This window comes from Zonotrichia leucophrys, chromosome 9 (assembly GCF_028769735.1).
Source record: "Zonotrichia leucophrys gambelii isolate GWCS_2022_RI chromosome 9, RI_Zleu_2.0, whole genome shotgun sequence".
NCBI lineage: Eukaryota > Metazoa > Chordata > Aves > Passeriformes > Passerellidae > Zonotrichia > Zonotrichia leucophrys.
Window position 1 is genome coordinate 16,171,518 of NC_088179.1, and position 20,090 is coordinate 16,191,607.

The 20,090-nt window shown below is 62.3% G+C and overlaps 1 long non-coding RNA gene across 1 annotated transcript; it reads right to left on the minus strand.

Moving 5' to 3' along the window:
• Positions 1–10,063: 10,063 nt before the first annotated feature.
• LOC135451481 (uncharacterized) lies at positions 10,064–19,322 on the minus strand. Its single transcript, XR_010441336.1, has 4 exons — positions 19,034–19,322; positions 18,825–18,943; positions 18,201–18,300; positions 10,064–10,428 (listed from the first exon to the last, which is right to left on the minus strand). It is a non-coding gene; the product is annotated as an uncharacterized LOC135451481 (long non-coding RNA).
• Between the last annotated feature and the right edge of the window lie 768 nt (positions 19,323–20,090).

Sequence of the window (20,090 nt, forward strand, 5' to 3'; positions counted from 1 at the left end):
ACAGGGCCAAACCCAGGGTTCCACCGTGAGCTGCTGAGCTATTAACCCCGGGAAAGCCCCTTCCCTTCTCACATCCTTAGGAGGGCTCAGGCCGCGTGTCCCGGCTTTTCCCAGCTCCCTCTCTCCAACCGAGCTGGCTGCTGCCTGCCCCCTGTGGCTCTGAGTGGCTTTGGCTAAATCCCCGTCATGGCCAGCGGGATCGCCGGGGAGGGCAGCAGCCCTGGGGGTGGCAGGGCGGAGGGATGGAGCGGGTCCCCAGGGAAAAGGGCCAGTGAGGGGACATGCCCGCAGGAGCATGAGCAAAGCCGCTGGCTGTGATAGCACCCGGCCTGGCTCGGGTCCCCGAGCCGATGGCAGGACAGGAGCAGGGATTTGTGCCTCGGAAGGAGCAGCCCCACCGATTTCCAAGGACCAGATGTCAGGGTTTAGGAATAAACCGTCTCTAGCGGGAATGCAAGCTGGGGAGATGTAAACCCCACGGTCTCCGAGTCGCCGCGGGGCCTGGGAGCAGAGAGGAAAATGGGCTGCAGCCCGGGGAGGTGGCTGAGCCCCCGATCCCCCCCTTCCGTCCCGAGCCCACTCCCCACGCAGCCCAGCCCCACCGCTGTTTCCACGGGGAGGCGCGTTTCCCGTGGAACGAGAGGACGTTCCCGACACAGGCAGCTTTTCCGCCAGGATTTCTAAAAATAAAATCTCGGGACAAGCAAAAAAAAAAAGCTTTATTTTCCTTTTTTCGCTCTTCTAATGCGAAGCTTTCGCCGTTCCCCCGGGAGGACACCACCCTCGCCGCCTCCGTGCCCGCCTCCCGCCCGGGGGTGCGTGGTGGGAGCTCCGCGGCCCCGGGCCCGCCCCCCGGCCCCGGGGGAGGCCCCGCATCCCCCCCGCACCCCCCCGCCGCACCGCCCGTCGCCATGGCGACAGTGACCTCACGCGGGGATGGGCGAGCGGAGCGGTCGCGTAGCAACAGCCCCGGTGACATCAGAGCCCGGTGCGGTTCCCACGGCAACCCGCGGGGCAGGGAGGGAGGCAGGGGCCGTTCGCGGGGGGACCCGGGCCGGAGGGGCCGGGGCAGAGACGGGGTCCCCCCGCCCCACTGCTGCCGCCTCCCCGAGGTCCCGCAAGCCCCGCGGGAAAAGGGTTAATGTGAATAAATCAGCATATCTTAGGGACGTCACCCCCAGGGCAGCCAACGGTGGGGGGGACAGAACGGGAAATGAACCCCAGCCGGACCCCACGGGGGTCTCGGGGGGCAAAAAGAGGTAACGCACATCCCTCACCCCCGAAACTCTCAGCGTCTCTCAGCAGCACCTCAACCCCGCCCGGGAACACCAACCCCGGGTCCCCCCCTCGCTGGGCAGGGGCCGGAGCTGATGCACCGCGGGGGACACGGCAATAGCGGCTCCTGATGGAGAAGCACGGAAAGGTTTGGGCTGGGAGCCCCCGGGGGGAGCGGCTGAGTGCACCGGGAGTGAGCCGCTTGCTGCCCCCAGGCAAACCCAGAGGCACCCCTCATCCCCGGAGCTGCATCCTTCCCCCACCCCACCGCGGGCACCTCTCACCCCGGCAAACACCCCCAGGCCCTGCACACTCTGCCGTGGCTCTCAGTCCTAGATGTCCCTCAAGCGAGGCCAGGGAAAAGGACAGCGGTTTTGGACCCTCGATAAACCTCTGGCCACCCTGGACTACCAGTCCCCGAGCTGGGACGGTGAGGTGACGCTCAGAGAGGCGCCCGGTGTCAGCGGAGACCTTTGCAGAAGTTAATCCCCAGCGTCAGCGGTGTCCCCAGCGGGATTAGCCACTAGATTGCACTCTTGCTTTGTGCAGGGCGAGGGAGCTGCAGGTCCTTGGCAGCATGAGGGGATGCTGGAGGAGCCTGCTCACCCAAGCGCTGCCCCCCACGCGAGACGCAATTCCAAACGGGACGCGCTGCAGCAGCTGGGAGAGCGCCAGCTCCTCCGGCCCCGCCGGCAGCCAAAAATAACCACGGCAGGGTGACTTTGAGCGGGGAAATGATCTGCATGGCTCTACGGGCAGGGTGCTGCGTGCTGAAATGCTGCTGCCTCCAGGGCAGCGACTGCTCATCCCTCGGGATGGAAGTGGCAAGGATCAGGGGATGCTTTTGGTGGGGGGAGAGGACCGGAGCTGTTTTGCAGCTCGTCTGGACACGTTGTCTGGACACATTCCCGTCAGCGGGATAAACACCCCTTCCTGGGACAGCTGGCTCCACAGGAGAGCACCTACGTGCCAGCCACTCACCATCCCTGGGAGAGGCTGGATTCAGCCCCATGACCCAGGGCATGCTGCAAATTCCCCTCCTGCATTTATTTCCCTCCCGGTCACTGTGACTCACGCTCTCCATCTGCCTGTTTACAGGCTGTTTTCCCAAGGTCCCTTCGGAGGCAATGACTGGTTGGGAGGAACTGGGCTATTTGCCCAGATCCTTGAGGGAAAGCCCCCAGAAGTCTGGGAGCAGGAGGGACGGGCAGGGGCTGGACGCCCACATGCTGGGACCTCTCTCCAAGGGACAGAGGCCACTGTGTACCCCACAGCCTGGCTACACCCACGAACTGGCTACACCCAGGAGCCCAGGGCAACGCCAGGTCTGCCACCACCAGCCCTGCCTGGCATGGCCCTGGCAGCTGGGTAGGTACCACCCACACGGCTCCAACTCCAAAAGGTCAAGTGTCACCAGCCTGGAAATGGTGCCCACGCTGCCTCCCTTCATCTCCCATCAGTGGGGGCCTGGCATGCCAAGCCCTCTTGGGACAGGGAGGTGACTCAAGAGTCACAAAGGAATGGAGAACTGATGACAAGGGAAGGGCAGGAAGATGGAGGGAACTCCCAAGGGCTGGCAGGTCACCCTTGAAATTGCTCCAAAGGAAGGATCCCAGTGGGAGCATCCCCTCTGTGCATCCCGGCTCTGCTTCCCTCGGGATGTTGAGGCACAGGGGAGGGGGAGCGTTGGGGGAAGCTGTGCTTTGTGGTTTCACGGTGCATCTGTGCCCTTTGAATCCCCATGGGAATGTGGAGGTGGTAAAATGTCACCAGCTGGGCCACAGGGAAGGGGGCCGGACGCATAAAACCCCAACAAAGGGTGGCCATTGTCGGGGAGAGGCAGTGGGGGGCTGGTGGGGAGCCTGCTGAGTGCCCCTCGCCCCCAGCCCCCACTGCCCCACAGCTCAGGTGCCGATGGAAAGGCAGCTTTATCCCCCTGGTGGGAGGTGATGCAGATCCCCAGTATCCCGGGCCAAGGTCCAAGCGTGCCCCCCAGGGAAGCAGGGGGAGGTGGAGGGGAGCACGGTGTGCCCCAGCCTCCTGAACCCACTCCAGGCTGCTGGAGCTGCTCTCCTCCATCCAGCCTCCTGTTCCCACTTCCTGGCAAGCCTGACCTGCGTGGGCAGACGGGAAGATCCCATTCAGGCTGGAGAAGAAGCCCGGCCCCCCCGCCCATCTTCTCCATTTCAGGGCCTTTTATGGCCATTGCCTGAGGCAGGGCGCCGGGTCCCTGCCAGGCAGGGGGAAGGGACACTGGTGGGGTCACCTGGGGATGCCCTGAGGCGGCTCACCCAGGCAGTCCCTGGCACTGGCTCCTTGTGGAGAACAGCAGTGTTTGTGGGGGCACTGCATCCTGTACACTTCCAAGTGTGCCTGCTGCCGTGCACTGAGACAGATGGAGCGAGGGCTAGTCCCAAATACTTGGCAAGAGTGTTGCAAACTCCACAGTGGAAGAATTATAGCACAAAAAGCCCCTTTCCCTATCATAGAACAGGGCTGAACAGCCCAGTCAGACTTTGGGGTAAGGTGTTGGAGAGCTGGTGGGCGCAGGTGAGTGGAAGAAGGTGAGTCCTTACCTCCACCCCTGGGCTGTGGAGATTCCACGCTCTACCCTGGAGCCAGCTACACAGAGGCAGAGGCAAAGCAGCCCCCCAGCCCCAGGATGAAAGGTGTTCCCGCAAACATCACCCGTCATTTCCTCCTCCATGGCAGGAGCTATGGAACAGGTTCTTCAGCAGCCCCCTGGCATGGGGACAGGACAGGGAGAGGCTGGGAAAGGAGCCAGCCGAGACTTGGCACTGCCACCCAGAACCGCCCTGCGCGCCGTCGGGAAAGACACACCCCAAACCCCGTCTGTGCCAGGGGAAGCCAAGCTGGATGGGTGCTGGAGGGTGCTGTGTGGGCCACTAATCTCGAACAAACCCCCTGGAAGGCAGCTGATGGGGAAAACATGGATTTAGTGTGTTCACAATGCTGGGACCCAAATCTAGCCAGCAGCTGAGCCAGGTGGCCAAGGCTGCATCCTCCCCCACCGGCTCAGCGGTGAGACCCTCCCAGCTGTAAACCAGGGTCCCAGCCAGGGTACCCATCCCTGTTCCTGGGCCAGGAGCTGCTGGAAGTGGGGGGCAGAGGAGCTGGCAGCTCTGCAGCACATGTATCCCAGTGTGAGCCCAAGTGTGGGAGTTTACGGGGCTTTGACGCAGGAGATGTGTGATGGGGGAATTGTTGCCAGGCTTGGGGAAGGATCCAATCGCACCAGGGTGCTCTCAGCAGATTAAGGATTGGAAAGCTCTGGTAATTACTTTGCAGTGTAAAAATAGGCCTGGCTTTATCCCTCGCCCTGATCTCCCACTCCTGCCTCTCCCTGCCCTACTCCTTCCCCCCACCCAACAGTGAGCAGATGCCAGGCACCCCGTGAGCATGGCAGGAGGGCACAACACAGCTGCTGGCCTGGTGCTGGCATTTCTGGGTGGAGGGGGTAAAAAAGATGGAGAGAGAGTCTGGAATGGGGTGGTGACAGCAGCACAGCAATGGCATCTGGATGGCACGTGCAAACTGTGAGGATCGGGAGACTGGGAGAGGAGCCGGGGCACGCACAGAGGCATCCCCACATACTGCGAGGCTTTGTGCCAGGGAGGCCAGAGCCTGGAGACATCAGCAGAGCAGATGTCTGGTCAGGAGAGGACCACGTCTGTGGGACCATCTGACACAAAGAGGGAACATGGCTCCGGCACTGGCCATCACCAGGTGCTGGTGGCTTCAGTAGGACCCAAAAGAAGGCTGCTCCATGCACAGAGTATGGAGCAGCGTGCATTGACTCGGGGCATTTCCCTGACCTCTCATTTCCCTTTACCGGGGTCTGCGAACACGTGGTGGTTGGAATCACAGGGACAAAGCATGTGGAAAACACTCCTGGATATGCAGCCCCACCTGCCTTCTCACCTTCCCCCGCAATAGCTCTGGCAATCTGTGTCTCACGGCAAAGTCAAAACACGAACTCTCCCTCTGGTCCCCATCCCTGCACAGTCGTGTACTCCTTTGCCAGAGGCTGGCTGGCCCAAGCCAAAGCAAAAGCTGCTCCCTGCACCCTCCCTGTGAGGCCTCTGCAGCACCCAGCACTGCAGGCAGCATTGCAGGCAGCACTGCAGGCAGCACTGCAGGCAGCAGAGCATGCAGGAGCCTGTAAGCTGGCAGCGAGCCCCAGCATGTTCCATGCAGCCTGTTCAGCCCCGCGGGCTCCCACCCACCCAAACGGCTCAGCTGCATCCAGAGGTTTCTGGGCAGGGGGCAGCAGCTGCCAGCCCCGTTCCAGGCCGTGCAAACCCCGGGCTAGTGGAGCAGTGCTATAAATATCTCCCCTTGCGAGACCCGGTCACGCAGTCGAGATCACGTAAGGGGAAGCGCTGCCCTCCTGCAGGTCTCGGAGCCTCGGTGCCTGCACAGCCCCTGGAGTCCCCCCACGTCCTGGTTCATGGCCAGGGCACTGGGGTGCAGAGCCCAGAGGTGGCTGGCACGGCAGTGTGCGGATCATGTGGGCAAGCACAGGCGGCATTTCTGCCACCAACACAGAGAGTGGCAAATGCCAGCGCCACGGATCCCCCTCTGCCACCCCCAAATCTCCTTTACAAGCACAACACCCCTAAGCCCACCTCGTACAGGACCACAAATGCCCTGCATGAGACCCCCGTGCCCACCTACACATTCACCCCTTCTTGCTGCTCTCCGGGCACTCTGCACCCCCTGACCCAGATGCAAATCCTGCAGCCCGTCTGTGCCATTAAACCTGCGGCAGGATGACTGGAGGGGCAGAAACCCCCATGCACATGGGGATCGCTGCAATCCCTGTTTCCTGCAGAGCCCCCTGAGCAGCCCCCAGCCCGGGGAGGGGGGGGAAATGCTGCCCTGGCACACCCAGCCCTCGCACCACGCACCGTCGCCCCTAGCCCAGTTTGCAGACGATCACCGCTCCCCTCCCGCCGGTACTTTTCCATACACACCCTCCATGGTCCTTTGTTCTGTGCAAATCCCGGATCCGGCCCGCTCTCGGCATGGGGGTTGTATATCCCCCTGCCCTCCCGGATTCACCCCACAGCCAATCCCCCCTGGGTGCGCCCCTGCCCTCGGAGGGGGCGCGGGCGAGGGTCCCGGCCCTCGGGGGGCTGAGCTCGGGCCCGGCCGCCCCCGCCCGCTTGCCTGGCTGCGGCCGCTGCCTCCTTCGCCTGTGCCCGGAGCCGAGACACCGGAGCCGCCGGGGTGCGCAGCCGCTACGGGGCAGCGGAGCCTTCCAGTGGTACCGGAGCCACCCGCGGGCACGGGACGTGCCGAGTTGCCCGGGCGCGGAGCCGCCGCGGAGCCGGGGCCGCCGGAGCCCGCCGGGTACCAACCCAGCGCGGTGCCCTGGCCGCCGGGACCGGTCTCGGTGCCGCCGCTCTCCTCCGCTCCTCCCCGCCCCGCGCCGCTGCCTCCCGCTCCCCCGGGCCGCCACCGCGGGGCCCGGCCGGGGGGGCTGCGCGCTCCCCGCCCCGCTGCCGGGGAACCGGGACCGGGACTGAGGCTGAGGACGGACCCCGGTTCCCCCCGCCCTTCAATCCCTACTGCAGTGGCGGATCTGGGCTCACACACCCCACTTCGCTGCAGGTCTCCCCCGCTCCCCGCCCCAAATATCTGCTCCTGCAAGCTCTGCCTGGCCCCCACAGCTCCCCCCACAACAATGCCGCCTCGTCTCCCGTGCTCCTGGTCTCTGCTCCCCAGCATCCCCCTCCACCTACGTGCAGAGTTCTGCTCTTAGCAGACCCCTTTCTTCCACCCACTCCTCAATCTCTGCTTCCAGGGGTGCTGCTGGTGGGGGGGCCACAGCTCTCCCATTTCTGGGGTGTAGATGACCGACCCTCCACCCCCATCCCCAGCCACAGATGCCCCAGCAGCAGCACTCAGTCACAGCACGGACTGAGCTCTATCCGTCTGTTTTCCCCCAGGGAAGTGGGGCTCCCTGCCTCTCTCAAAGCCGGTCTCACCTTCCTTTCCCCTTGCCATAGGGACCATCTGTGCTGTGGGGAGAGGTTGCTCTGATCAAGGATCTGCAGCTGGAACAAGCAAGACCCCAAGATGAGAGTGAGGTAGGATGTCAAGGGGGCATGGGGCAGGGGAGAGGGGTGCAGAGCCACCCCCCATGCAAACCAAAAGGGTCTCCCAGTGTGCACCATGGGACATGCTGGGGCTGTTACGAGGACAGGGAGGTTCAGGTTCAGCAGGTACTTGAGGAGCACCGGGAAGGGGTGACCAGTCCCCCCTGCTTGGCCCTGGTCCTAAACTTCCCATACAGCGATGAAGGGATGCAGCCAACTGGCTGGGGAGGGATCCCAGCAGGGCCACAGCAGTCCCAGCTTAGGGCTGTGCTGAGAAATCCGAGCAGCACCAGACGGACTCTTTGCTTGCCTTGGCTGTGCCCCTGCCCGGCAAAGCGCCCATGGCAGCCACGGGCCACCCGCAGATCCTACCTGTCTCTGGCCACCCACCTCCTGAGCCCCGTTCTGGGTCACTGCCACCCCCCTGTCCCTGCCCCGAGCTGCTGCAGATGAGCTGATGCTGATCTGTTCTCTCCGTGGTGGAGAACGACTCGCTGGAAGGGAAGCCGAGCTGCTCTGGCAGGGAAAAGGCAATTTAACCACCCCTCACTGCCTGTTTTAGTGGGGAAATCTGCACAAATCCAGCGTTATCCTGGTGGTTTGGGGCTGGGGCAGTGCCCAGCTGCTGGCAGTGCCTGCACAGCCTGGCACAGCCCTCCCTGGCCACCCGGTCTCTGTGCTGAGACCGCGCCAACTCGCTTCACCCAGGGCGAGCACTGACAGCTCCCTGCCGAGCATGGCTGGACTGGGCAGCCCAGCAGCCTCTTGGCTTTGCCTGCTGGAATGAGCTGAGGAGGAGGGCTGGTGCCCCAGCAGGGAGGAGGGGCTGTCACCAATCTCCTGGTGACACTTGGCCAACTCACTGCTTCTCGTCTCTGCTGTTCCCTTCCAGCTGCCTGGGCTGGAGCTGCCTGGCTGGAGATGGCTGTCCTGTGAGCCATGTGTCCCCAGGCAGTCATCAGGGGCAGGGGACACCGTGGATGTGAAGGGGACGAGTGTGGCAGCTCAGGGCTCTTTGTGGAGTGAAAGAAGGTGGATGACAGTGGTGGGATGGGGGGTGGCACCATAGAACAGTGAGCAAGAGGGAAACTGAGGCACAGTGGCTGCACCCAGGGGCAGGTGGCCCTGTCCAGATCTTTGGAGAGCCGTGCCCGGGTGGAGTGGGCACAGCACTTCCCGGGAGGGCGGCAGAGCTGATGGCAACAGAGATAATGCTGAAAATACGCCAGTGGCTTTGTTGCTGGTGACAATGGCCCGCAGTATTTTTAGCTGTTGTGGCCTTAGCTACAGAACAGCCTCCCCGGTCCAGCTGCTGCCCCATCCCGCCCTCGGTGTCACCGGGTCCCCATGGCCCCCAGGGCTGCTTCCCGGCGCTGTGGAAACCGTAACGTTAGAAACTAAACACAAACAGCTCACCTGCTGCCACCCCCGGCTGAGTCACGGCACTGCCTGCTCCCCTTGCCCCTGCATCCCCCTCCCTCCTGCCCACCCCCAGCCCCTAAAGCAGGAGCTGGTGCCCCCCAAGCCAGCCCCACTCTCACTTATGGGGTAGTGCCTTTCCCAGGGCAAAGCTTCGAAAGATAGGGATTTGTGGAGAAAACTCTGCAAGGTGGCATCCCCAACCCCATGACATTGGGACATCCCCACTGCAGAGTCAGACCCTGAGCAGTCCCCAGCATGACCCCAGACCTCAGGGACAAAAAGTCAGACAGGAACAGGCAGAGGCAGGAGCTGCTTTGCACTCTGTGTCAAGGGCCAGGCTGGGGTGCTGTTCCTGGCCCCCTTGTCCCATGGAAGGAGAATGGGGTGTAGGAGCAGGAGGAGTTTTGGGGTCAGTGGTGGTGGGACATGGGGAATGAGGCAGCTCTGCCTGACCCTCAGGGGCAGTGTCAGCACCCAGCTCCTGACAGACCCAGGATATTGATGCTCTCATTTCACTTTGGGGGGGAACAAGGGATGAGTGGGACCCCATCCAATCTCCCAGGGGTGATGGGGTGTCCCACTGCTGCGCTGTCCCAGCTCCCATGGGAATTTTGGGCTGTTTTTCTGTGGAGCTGGCAGGCTGCTGTAGGGCAGATGTGGCTGTGGCCCCATAGTCAAAGCCACACACATGGCATGGCTGCCCTCCTTCCATGACCCGCATCTCAGGGCCCTCAGCACCCACGGGTGTTCAAAGGCTGGGAGAGCAGCTGCACCACCTCTTCCCTAAAATAAAGCCGTGGCCAGCAGGGAGGCTGGGGTGGGCGGCCGTGGCTGTGACTATGTTAGGATGTTCTGGGGCCGAGGGCAGATCACATCGCAGGGACGAATTAATTAACACTCGGCAGTTTTGGATGATGTCCCAGGCTTCTTTTCTATTTTCATTTTAGCAAACTCCCAAGTCTGCTTGGCGCCTGCCAGGTCCCGAGTCTGGTGCTTGGGGGGTGGGAGCACCCATGTAGCTGCCTAAGTTCCTGCAGGTGCTGGGGTGGCATCACAGACACCCCACTGGCTTGATGCCTCCCTGCTCCTCAAAATTTGGGTGCTCCCACTGACCCTGGGGGCCAGTGCAGCCAAAAGCACTGTTCAGGGCCTGATGGAGCCCCTACTTTCCTGCTGCTGGTTTCCTTAAATCTCCATCTTGCCTGCAAGAGGCTCACACACACACCTCGTGCCTGGCTTACAGCCCTGAAAATTATCTGGGACAGGGATTTTTAAATAAAAGTTGTAAACACCCTCAAATAGTACTTTTATTACCCAAAAATGGCGTGGGGATGAAGGACCAGGGCTGTGGGGTGCATGTGGGAGGGGCAGGCCCCAGGTGAAGAAGCCTGGTGGGTGTCAGTGTGTCCAGCTGTGTGTGTGTGTCTGGCTGCATGTGAGCAGTACACACAGACTGTGTGTGGGTCTGGGGGAGCTTGCATGGAACAGGTAAGGGCTGCTGTGCTGGGGCAGGGATGTCCCTGCTGGGGCACATGGCAGTGCTCAAGCTCAGTCCTCACCCTCATTTCCCGCTGATGAAACCAGCGCTGCTCCCCGTCAGGCCTCCCTGGTGAAAGAAAGGGTGCGGCGGTGAAAACATGCCCATGCCTCCCGTGCAGGCGGCCAGGGAGAAGCCCCGCGCCAGGCAGCCTCACCCGGCCCCCCCGACACCTTCAAATTTAGCTCTTCCCTCTCCAGCTGTGCGAGCCGGGCTGGCGGCCAAAACCTCTGCAGCCGAACACGCCCCTTGGAGAGCGGCCGCTGCTGCCTCGGCGGGCTCAGAGCCCCAGAAGTGCCCTGTGCTCACTCCCATGCCATGTCCCACACCTGTGCCCCGTGCCCTGTGCTCGCTCCCCATGCCATGTCTCACACCTGTGATCACCTCAGCCTGTGACCCGGGCAGGCGGGAAGGGTTCACAGGCCCGAGGTCCTGCCAGGGAATTTGGGGCAGAGCTGAAAATGATTCCCCAGGTTCAAGGAGGGAGCAATAAAAGCCAGTCCAGCCCTGCTGCCCCAGAGGAGCAGGGAATCCAGCAGGCATGCCCTGTGCTCGCCTTCTCAGTGCTGCCTGCCCGGCTGAAACTCAGAGGGCGCAGCGCCGCTCACCTGTGCGCACACACGTCACCTGCCTGTGTGTGTGTGCTCAGACACGGCACACGCCTGGCACAGGTGGCCCACCGAGCCTCACACTCGCCCCAGGGCTGTGCCAGCACCAGTGAGCTCACCTGGGCACCCGCGGCTCAGCTGGGCACCCACCTGTGTCTGCAGCCCACGTGGGCGAGCGCACGTGCAAACACGGAGGTGTGCGTTAACATGTGGGATTGTGTGTACATGTGTGCACTCTGGGCACGTGTGCGCACACACACACACACGAGTTCTGGGCACTGGGGTACACACACGTGTGTGCACAGCTCATGGGGCCTCACTGGGAGTGAATGTGGGTGGGCAGCAGTCGTGTGGGCTGGCGTGTGCTGTGCCCAGGCACCAGCAGATGGTGCCCTGCCTCCGTGTCACCTTTTGGGGACACAAACCTGCTCCCTGCGCAAGGACACGGGGGGGGTTCATGAGGGGACACCTCCCTCTGTGCCAGGCAGACCTCCCCACCATAGCCAGCGGAGAGTGACAGCCACGGTGACACCTGCCTGTGCAAACGCTTTCTTGGAGAAGGGGGTGGATCAGCACCTTGGTGGCACTGGAGGAGGGGGCTTTGCTGCAGGGGGTGGGCTGGTGGCAGGGAAGCAGGCACAGGTCGGAGAAGCTGCAGGGTCTGTGTATGATTTGGGTGGGTGGGCAGTTCCCCCCTCCCCTATTGTGTCCGCACATTTTTGGGTGTCAGTGGCCCCCAGGCTGCAGCAACCATAAACCTGCCCAGAATGAGATGCTCGAGTCACACCTGCAGGTGTGGGGTGGGGGCTGCAGCGTGTCCCTACCCTCACTTCGTGAGGCTGAGACCCGACCAAACTCACCACACGCAGCCGCGGCAGAGATAAGAGGCAACACTGAAGAGGGGGGAGCCTCAATTTCTGGTCCATCCCTATCCCAGCTCCATGGGCTTCTGTCCCCACACCTCCTGCCGGTCTGCGCCATGTGCATGGGTCACTCCCAGGCTGCCCCCTAGCTCCCCGTGGGTGCTGTGTGCCCCGGGGAGCTGCCATCAGGTCGGGGGGGAGGATCGGGAGCCTCCCCGGGCCCGCAGCTCCTCCAAACCGGCTCTACCGGCCGAGGAGCCCAGACCGGCTGGGGAGCACCGGCGGGTCCCCTCCTCAGCGCCTGCCTCTGCCCCAGGGACGGCCCCATCCCCACAGGCCAGGGGAGCAGGCCCAGCGGGGCCACGCGTGCTCCTGACCCGCGGCTGGGAATGGCTCTCGCTGCCCCGGAGGCACCGGCCGTGGGTGCCAGTGCTCGGCCGTGTCACCCCTTCACTCACACAAAGAGCCCGGCACACACCGCCCTGTGCCCGGCCTCACCGCGCGCTCCCGCCCGCCGCAGCACGGCCCTGCCTGGGGAATCCCGGGACACGCACGGCCGGGAGTCCCGGTACCGGCGGCATCCTGTCACGGCTGAGCTCGGTTGTGCCGTGAGCTGGGCTGTGCTAAGCACAACGGAGCCGTCCCGACGCGCCGGCACTGGTGCGCACCCCGGCTGCCCCCCGAACCGGGACGGGACCGCGGGCACGATGCGGGACACGGGGCTGCGGGGCACGGGGACCCGCGGAGCGTGTGCGGACAGCGGGACACACAGAGCTGTGAGGGCCGGGGCGGGCAGGAAGTCCCCGGCGAGGCCACTCCGCACCCCCCGCTGCCCTCCGTGTTTTCCCTGCAGCCTTTTGTGTGCGCGGCGCCGAGCGCGGGGAGGGCGCCCGGCCTTCCCCCTCCTCCTCCTCCTTCCCGATCCCGCCCCCCCGGCCGCCATTTCGCAGCGCCGGCCTCACCCGCGCCCTCTCCACATCATGGAGGACCGGCGGAGGCAGGAACAAAGAGCCCCCGTCCGCCTGTGCCCCGCGGCCGGGCACGCGTGTTCCTCGGTCCCACCGCACCGCCGGCACCCCCGCCATGCCGGGCTGTGTCTGATGAGCGGCGTCATTTCAAACCTGTCCCGAATCCACGTGTGATGAGTTTGTGGCGGTCTCAGCCCGGTAGAAGCAGCACGTCCCGGGGGCTCAGCCATCCGGCGGTGGTCCCAAAGCGCCGTACAAGGGAGGCTCGGGGAGGGGCTGTGTGCGCACCCCTGTGTGCCGGTGTGCCCACGTGTGCACAGAGTGGGGCACCGCTGTGGCAGTGTGTGCACATGGGAGAGCACATGGCACATGTGATGGGCTGTGGGTGCGGGGTGGCAGGACAGCCGGCACAGGTGGCCATGTGCCCGGGTGTGACAGTGCAGGTGTGTCTCTGCACATGTGGCACTGTGTGTGCTGGCATGGCTGTGGGGGTGCCAGGCTTATGCGGGTGTGAGAGCAAGAGTGTGTGCAAGTGTGCACATCAGCACCAGGGGGGTGTACGTGGGAGCCTGTGTGTGGCTCAGGGGGGTGTCAGTATGCATATGGGGGCACACACATCTGGCAGCCACGTTGTACGTCCAGGCTGTGTTCCCCATTTTTTCCCTCATTGTGAGGGCAGAAGAGTGAATCACGGGACAAGCAGAAGGGACTGTGGTGCATGGCACCGGGCACAGCCCCAGCCCACAGGCAGGCTGGACCAGACCGCCATGGGCACCAGCAGCAGGGTCCCCAGACATTCTTCCTCTCCCCAGTAGTTCAGTTCCAGCTGTGCCCCGTCAATGGTCACACTGAAGCCAACATCAGGGCTGAGAGGAGAGCCTGGGGTCCCTGCTGCTCTGTCCTGTCCCCTGTGCCCATGGATATGGCCCCAAGTGCCCCAGGGAGGGGAAATGGAGGGAATGGTGGCACTGGAAGGCATGTGTGGCTGGGGATGCAGGAGGCTTTTGGGATGCTGCTCCCTGGCCCTGCCCAGCCCTCCTTGCCACAGATCCCCTGCAAGGGCCTCATTCTGTCCTCTGAAGCCCATGGCATTCCTGACTCCTTCCCTCGTATTCCACCTGTTTTTTATTCTGTCCCCCCTATTAGATTTGTCTTGTCCTGGCAATGACAGCCCTGTCTCTTCCACTTCCCATTACACACCAGTCATTCCCAGCTCACCCTGGCTTTGGGCACCACTCATTCTTTAAGCTGGGTGCAACCAAAACATCTCCCCTTGCATAGGGCTTGCATTGCCCCCCTCCCCGCCATATCCTTCCAAGGAGAAACCAATCCAAGCAGCAGTGCAGGGCACAGCTCACCTGCAGACGGGCTGGGACCAATGCCTGGTGCCATCCTCAGCATGAGCCCCCAGCCCCTGTTGTGCCCCACTACTCTACCCCATGGTGCTCTTGCTGGGTGCCAGTCAGGGCTATTGACCCATAAATCTGCCTTCATCAGCTGAGGGTACAAAACACCAAGGCAGAGGACGCGCTGGTGCCGCCCTGCCCTGCGTGAGCTGTGCACAGTGAGCAGTACCCTGATCACGGCTCCCGGCCCTCCCTGGCGCCTTCCAGCCACCAGCATCAAGGCACTTTGTCGGCATTAAATATTCAGTTCCGTTCTGATCCCCTGCCTGCGCAGGAGCTCAGCATGGCAATGAACCCGCTGGCCTGCCTGTGCCCTGTGCTGCTGGGATGTGTCTGGACTGTGCTGCCTCCCGCAGCAGAGCACGAGGGAAGAGCCCATCCCCAGCACACGGCCGGGTGCTGGCCCTGGGGACCAGGGTCACCTTCCCCGCTCTCCAGCTGCTCTGCTATGCTGCAATACAGGCTTCAGCTGTCCCTGCATCTCTAGCCCTGGTTTGGATCTGTCCAGGAGCAGCTCCCTCTTGACTATCCTCATGCCTCTCCACCCCTCAAGCAGCAGCTGGCCTGTTCACCCAGTGGACTGTTGAGTATGGATTAATAGCCATCAGGCCCCAAACAAGGTCACTTGAGGGCAGTGGGAGCTGCCCTGCAGGCTGCAGCAGAAGCAGGCTGGGTGGCGGGTGGCTGTCCCCCTGTGGAGATCCCAAGGGATGGTCAGCAGGCAGCAGAGCTAATGAGTGTCTGCAAGAAGAGAAATATGATTGAGGGGGCAGCCCTGAGTGCTGGATGAGTGCTGGGGTTTGAGAGTCCTTCTGTGAAGCAGAGCAACAGCAAACCCTGACCCAGAGGCAAGGCTGGAGAAGAGCCTTGGTGACAGAGATGTGTGAGCATCCCAGCTTTGGGCGTCCGAGCCAGCACCCTGGGCTGTGAGGGAGGGAAGCTCACCAAAAGCTGCAATCTCAGTATCCACCAGGGCAACTGGGAGCCCAGGGCAACTGGGTGGCAGGACAGAGTGAGGGCAGTGGGATGAAATAGCTGTCACAGTGTGGCAGGGACTGTGTTCTGCTGCCTGGGTATCACAGGGCAGGAGAATGGCAGGAGTGGTATTTTTTGAAGAGAAATAAATATTATAGTTGGGGAAAGAGAAGTGAATTCTGGTTGAGGAGAGGCTGGAAAGTGCCACACCACATCCCACACTAGAGCTGCCTACAATCCCCTGGGAGAGGGGTAGGCAAGGCAGTTGTTTTCACCTTCAGGTCCATTTTCAGGCTTCTCTCTGTGACCGCCAAGACCAGGAATGTGCAGTGTGTGGTGGAAATGAGAGCTCGATCCTGCTCACGAGCATAAAGCATGCAAGGGACCAGGACACCAGGTCACAGCAATGTCCCCACACTTTCTTCAAGGCAGAAGTTCCCTGTCCGCAGCCGGGAGGGCGAACATCCCGAGCAGCACCAGCACCATCCCGGGGCGCACCGCCAGGAAGGTTCGGGACCCCCCACCAGGGCCGGGTGAACCGGACACAGGGCACGGCTGAATGAGCCCGGTCCCAGCCTGGCGGCTCGCGGAGCCCCGGGGACAGAGGCGAGCCACCCCTGCCATTCCTGCAGCGTGGCATCATCGCCGCGCACGGAGCGATGCCGCTGCAGTAATTGCCGCGGGCCGGGTGCCAGCGCAGCGCCGCCCTCAGCCCCCGGCACAGAGATAACTCAATCTGCCCTTCCTGCCTCCTCCACACAACCGGGGCCCCCCGCTCCCCTCTGCTCCGCCCAGGGACCCCCCCGGGCTGCCTCAGTGGGGAGGGAGGCGAAGTGGGGCACTGGGGCAGCCTTCCGGCGCTCAAAGGCCGATCCTTGCATCCCCCTACCCTAATTTGAGGCATCTGCTTGGCAAAGCCCGAGGGCTTCCCGTTGCAAAGGCCACTGGAGCATTTTAATAGCGTGCTTTTGCCTGACTTCCTTCCTGGGAATAAACCATGTCCTGGCGATAAGGAGCAGAAACCCCCAGCGTTAAGGGCCGGCGGCCAAAGCTGCAAGCGGGCAGAGCTGTGCCTGTCCCCTGGCCCGGCTCAGCCCCGCCGGGCTGGGGGGACACGGCCCACAGAGCCCTGCCACGGCCCGGGCCTGCAAACCAGGACACAATAAACCCCATTTGGAGCTCGAGAGACAGCAGGGAAGGAAGGGCGGAGGGATGGCTGGCTCGTGCTGGGTGGCTGCTGCGGGCACCATGCCTGCCTTGTGGAGCAGCGAGTTTAGGGGAGCATCCCCCCGTGCCCTGCAGCCCTTGCTTGCCCACAAGTAGATGCCACTGCCCCAGAGGAATTACATGTCAGGAAGGTGAGCTTGATCCCCATCGAGTGCCTCTGTGCTCCCGCCGGAGCACTGCCTGCAGCCTGGGGACAGAAAGGGACACTTGTACCAAGCTGTGTCCAGGAGTCACATTTTCAACAAGCAGTGAAGGTGCTTTGAGTCCCCCATTGCCACAGAGTCTGAGAGGGTTTTGTGCTTGGCCTGCTCAACCTGAAGCTCTTCCCAAAGGGTATTTTAATAATTAAACTACATTTTAGACTGAACAAAGTGAAGGAAGAGCATCCCACGAGGCACTGTGAGTTACCCACTCATTGTCCCCAGCCTGTGGGCAGCTCCAGATGGAGCCCCCATCACCCCAGGCACCCCACTGCTGAGAGAACATAGAAACACAGCGACAACACCAAGGCCGGAAGGGAGCTTTCAGGAAAACTGTCAGATAAATCATTCCAACCCCTGTGTTCTCAGCCTAAATTCTGATAGGTGGATTCTGCTGGAAGTTTTGGGCAGTTGTGCCTTTTTTGGAGGGAGAATGGAGTGGGGGAGCTGTGAGATGAGCACATTTGGTGTCACCTTGCTGCCTCTGGAATTTGGCTTCTCTGGGGTGTGTGGAGTGCAGGCTGTGGCTGACAGGGGTTCAGGGGCCAGCCTGTGGCTTTAGGCACAGCACTGGGAGCCCCATGGCTGTGGGATGAGTCTGTCAGGGCCCACCCCAGGTGAGGGGGCTGGCAGTCATGCCCTGGGTCCCCAGAGAGCTCCCCCAGCAGCACAGCTCAGGTGTGAACCCTGATCAAAGCCCTTCCTGCAGGAGGGGTGTGCTGGGGGCGCCATGTGTGGCTTCTCCCCTGTCCATTAAGGGCTTGAGCAGTGGAGCAGCCTGACTGTGCTAAAGGAAGGGAAAGCCTCTCTCTCCCTCTCCCAGCTGCACATTTTTGCCAGCCCCGTTGACCTCAGCATGTTTGCAGGTCGCCGCCCCTCTGTCCACAGGGATGGAAATGTGGTCAAAGTTTATTAGAAGGATCCCAGCCACACACACGTGTGTGTGTGTTTGTGTGTTTGTGTGTGTGTGTATAGGCAAAGTGTGAGGCTGTGACCTTTATTTTCTTGGGAAGCTGCACTGAAAGGCAAAGGCAGGAGGGGAGGAAGCAAACAGGCAGGAAGGGGGACACAGTAGGTGTATTTTCAGCTGTGCTCTTCCTCCCTGCAGCACGGGAAGGCAGCTGGGAAGGAGGGCACAGGGATAAATGGCAGCAGCAGGAGCCAGGGCCCAGAGAGGGGCAGGGGGGATCAGCCTTAGCACCATACTGGAGGAGCAGAAACAGTTACCATGTGCCACTGGAACAATGTTTTGCCAGTCAGTGTCACAGGCACCTGGCCTCTGTCACCCAAAGGTGCTTTCAGGATCATTACAGGCCATTTATCCTGTTCACATCCCATCCTGCTGGGATTCTCATCTTCCTGGCACAAGGGCATTTACCCCCTGGTGCTTTGCTTGTGCCAGAGGGAATCTGCCTGTCAGGGAACTTCCAGGTGGCACTGGGGCAGAGTGTGTGGTGATGGGGACCTTCAGCTGCTGTGACCAATTTTCTTCCCCATGCCAGGCTCTGGCCAGGTTTGTTCCCTCCCACCATACCAGAGACTGCTCTGAGGGCTGGGCTCTGCTCCTGTGTTGGGTAGGTGACATCCCACTCACCTGTGGCTTGGTCTGCAGGAAGGAGACATGCTGCTGGGCCGGCCACACTGCTGTGCTTGGTGGTGGCTGTCACTCAGAGCTGTCACTCCCCGTGTCCCTCCTGTGGAGTGAGGCAGTGGCAGAAGCTCGGGTGTGCTTTGCCCAGGGGTGCTGGCCTCTCTTGCTCACACACACACACACACACACACACACACACACACACACATTCCTCCTATTGCATCTGACAGGAGGCTGCCGCTCCAGCCTGGCCACTGGTATGTGCAATCAGAGGGTCCACAGCACCTGATTCCCTGGGGACAGCCACTGCCTGTGCCCACTGCTTGGGTCACCAGGGTGCAAAGAGCAGGGCAGAGTGCGGCTGTGATGGTACCTGGGGGATGTGTGGGGCTGTGCTGCTTCTCTGGCACTCCTGGGCAGGCTAGGACATCATCCTCTGCTGCTGCCAAGGGGCTGTGACAAAGGACAGTGTGCAAGAGGACTGTCTGGGGACAGAGCAGAGCGAACCAGCCCCTGCCCTCCTGGGGGATGGCAGGGATCCCAAAACCACTGCTAACCCCCAGGCATGTGCCATAAGGAAGGTACCAGGATGACTTTCAGGAGACCACACCAGTGCCACATCCTTACTCATTTCATGCTTGCAGCCAGTGCCACTTTTCCAGGGCAGAGGGGAGTTCTCTCCATCCAGGCCCTGCAGCAGTCCCACTGTCCCTTGAAGCTGTTATGAAGCCTTACATGGAAGGACCCTGGGGACAGAGACTGAGCTTAGAACAGCCAGTATTGGTCCTTTCCCAAAAGTGCACCTGCTCTGTCCCACCACCAGTCCCCCCAGTCACCATTGCACTTTGCTCCCAGCCCTTCCCAGAACAGCTGTATGTCGTGGCTGTGCTGACAGAGGCTGCAGAACCAGGGTGGAGACCACAAGGCTGTGCCATTCCTGGGGGACAAGCCTGGGAGCAGGGACACACTCAGTGCCCAGCCCTGCCCAGATATGGGGACAGGAGCAGCCAGTGCCAGGTGCCAGAGCAATGCCGTGTTGGGAGGATCCCAGCCAAGGCTCTCATCAGGCACCACCACAGCATCTTGGAGCCAGGGAAGTCAGCCCTGGTGACTCAGAGCAGAGAGGAGAAATTCAGACTCCTCTGCCCCCTAACTGGTTTCCTGGCTCCTCTAAATTTGCATAACAGCCCATCAGCTCTTCCTGGGGCCACGGGACCCCCAGCAGCAGCCGGGCCCCTGCGGCAGCCGCGGGTTCCTGCGGTCAGCCCCAGCTCTTGCTCCTGCTCATGCAAATAACTGCACCAACGGCTCCTGCCTGCACGTGGGGGCTGCCGAGGCCCGCCCTTGGTCCCCAGCCAGGGCTCAGGGCTGGTCCCCGTCCCAAGCACCGCGGGGGACTGCAGGGCCAGCCGGAGTGCCTGGCGCTGTGCGGCTGCTCGGTCACACTCCAGGCAGCAATCCGGGCAGCAGTGTCCCTCTAACAACAGGGGTGAGGGACGGTGGCTCCGTGGGTGGCTGTGACCGATGTCTTCTCTGTCCTGTGCTCGTGCAGGGCTGGTGGCTTTGGCACAGCAGTGCTGTGATGGCATCCAAGTTCACCAACGTTCGCTGGGTGACTTCCCACGGGGCAAAAGTCCAGGCCCTTCGCGCTTCCCAGTCAAGCCTGATGAACCCAGGAGCAAAGAGCAAGCCCAGGGGGGATAGCTCACCACCACATCCCTGAATCCACTCTCCAGTCTCCCAGCTCCTGCCTGAGCCACCAGTGTATTCCCCCAGCCCAGCCTGGGGGCCGGGGAGTCAGGAACAAGGACAGGAAATGGCAGCCCAGATCCAGTGCCTGTGGTGCTGTTAGCCAGCTCCAGCCACCACTGCTCAGCCCAGGAGGAGCCTTTC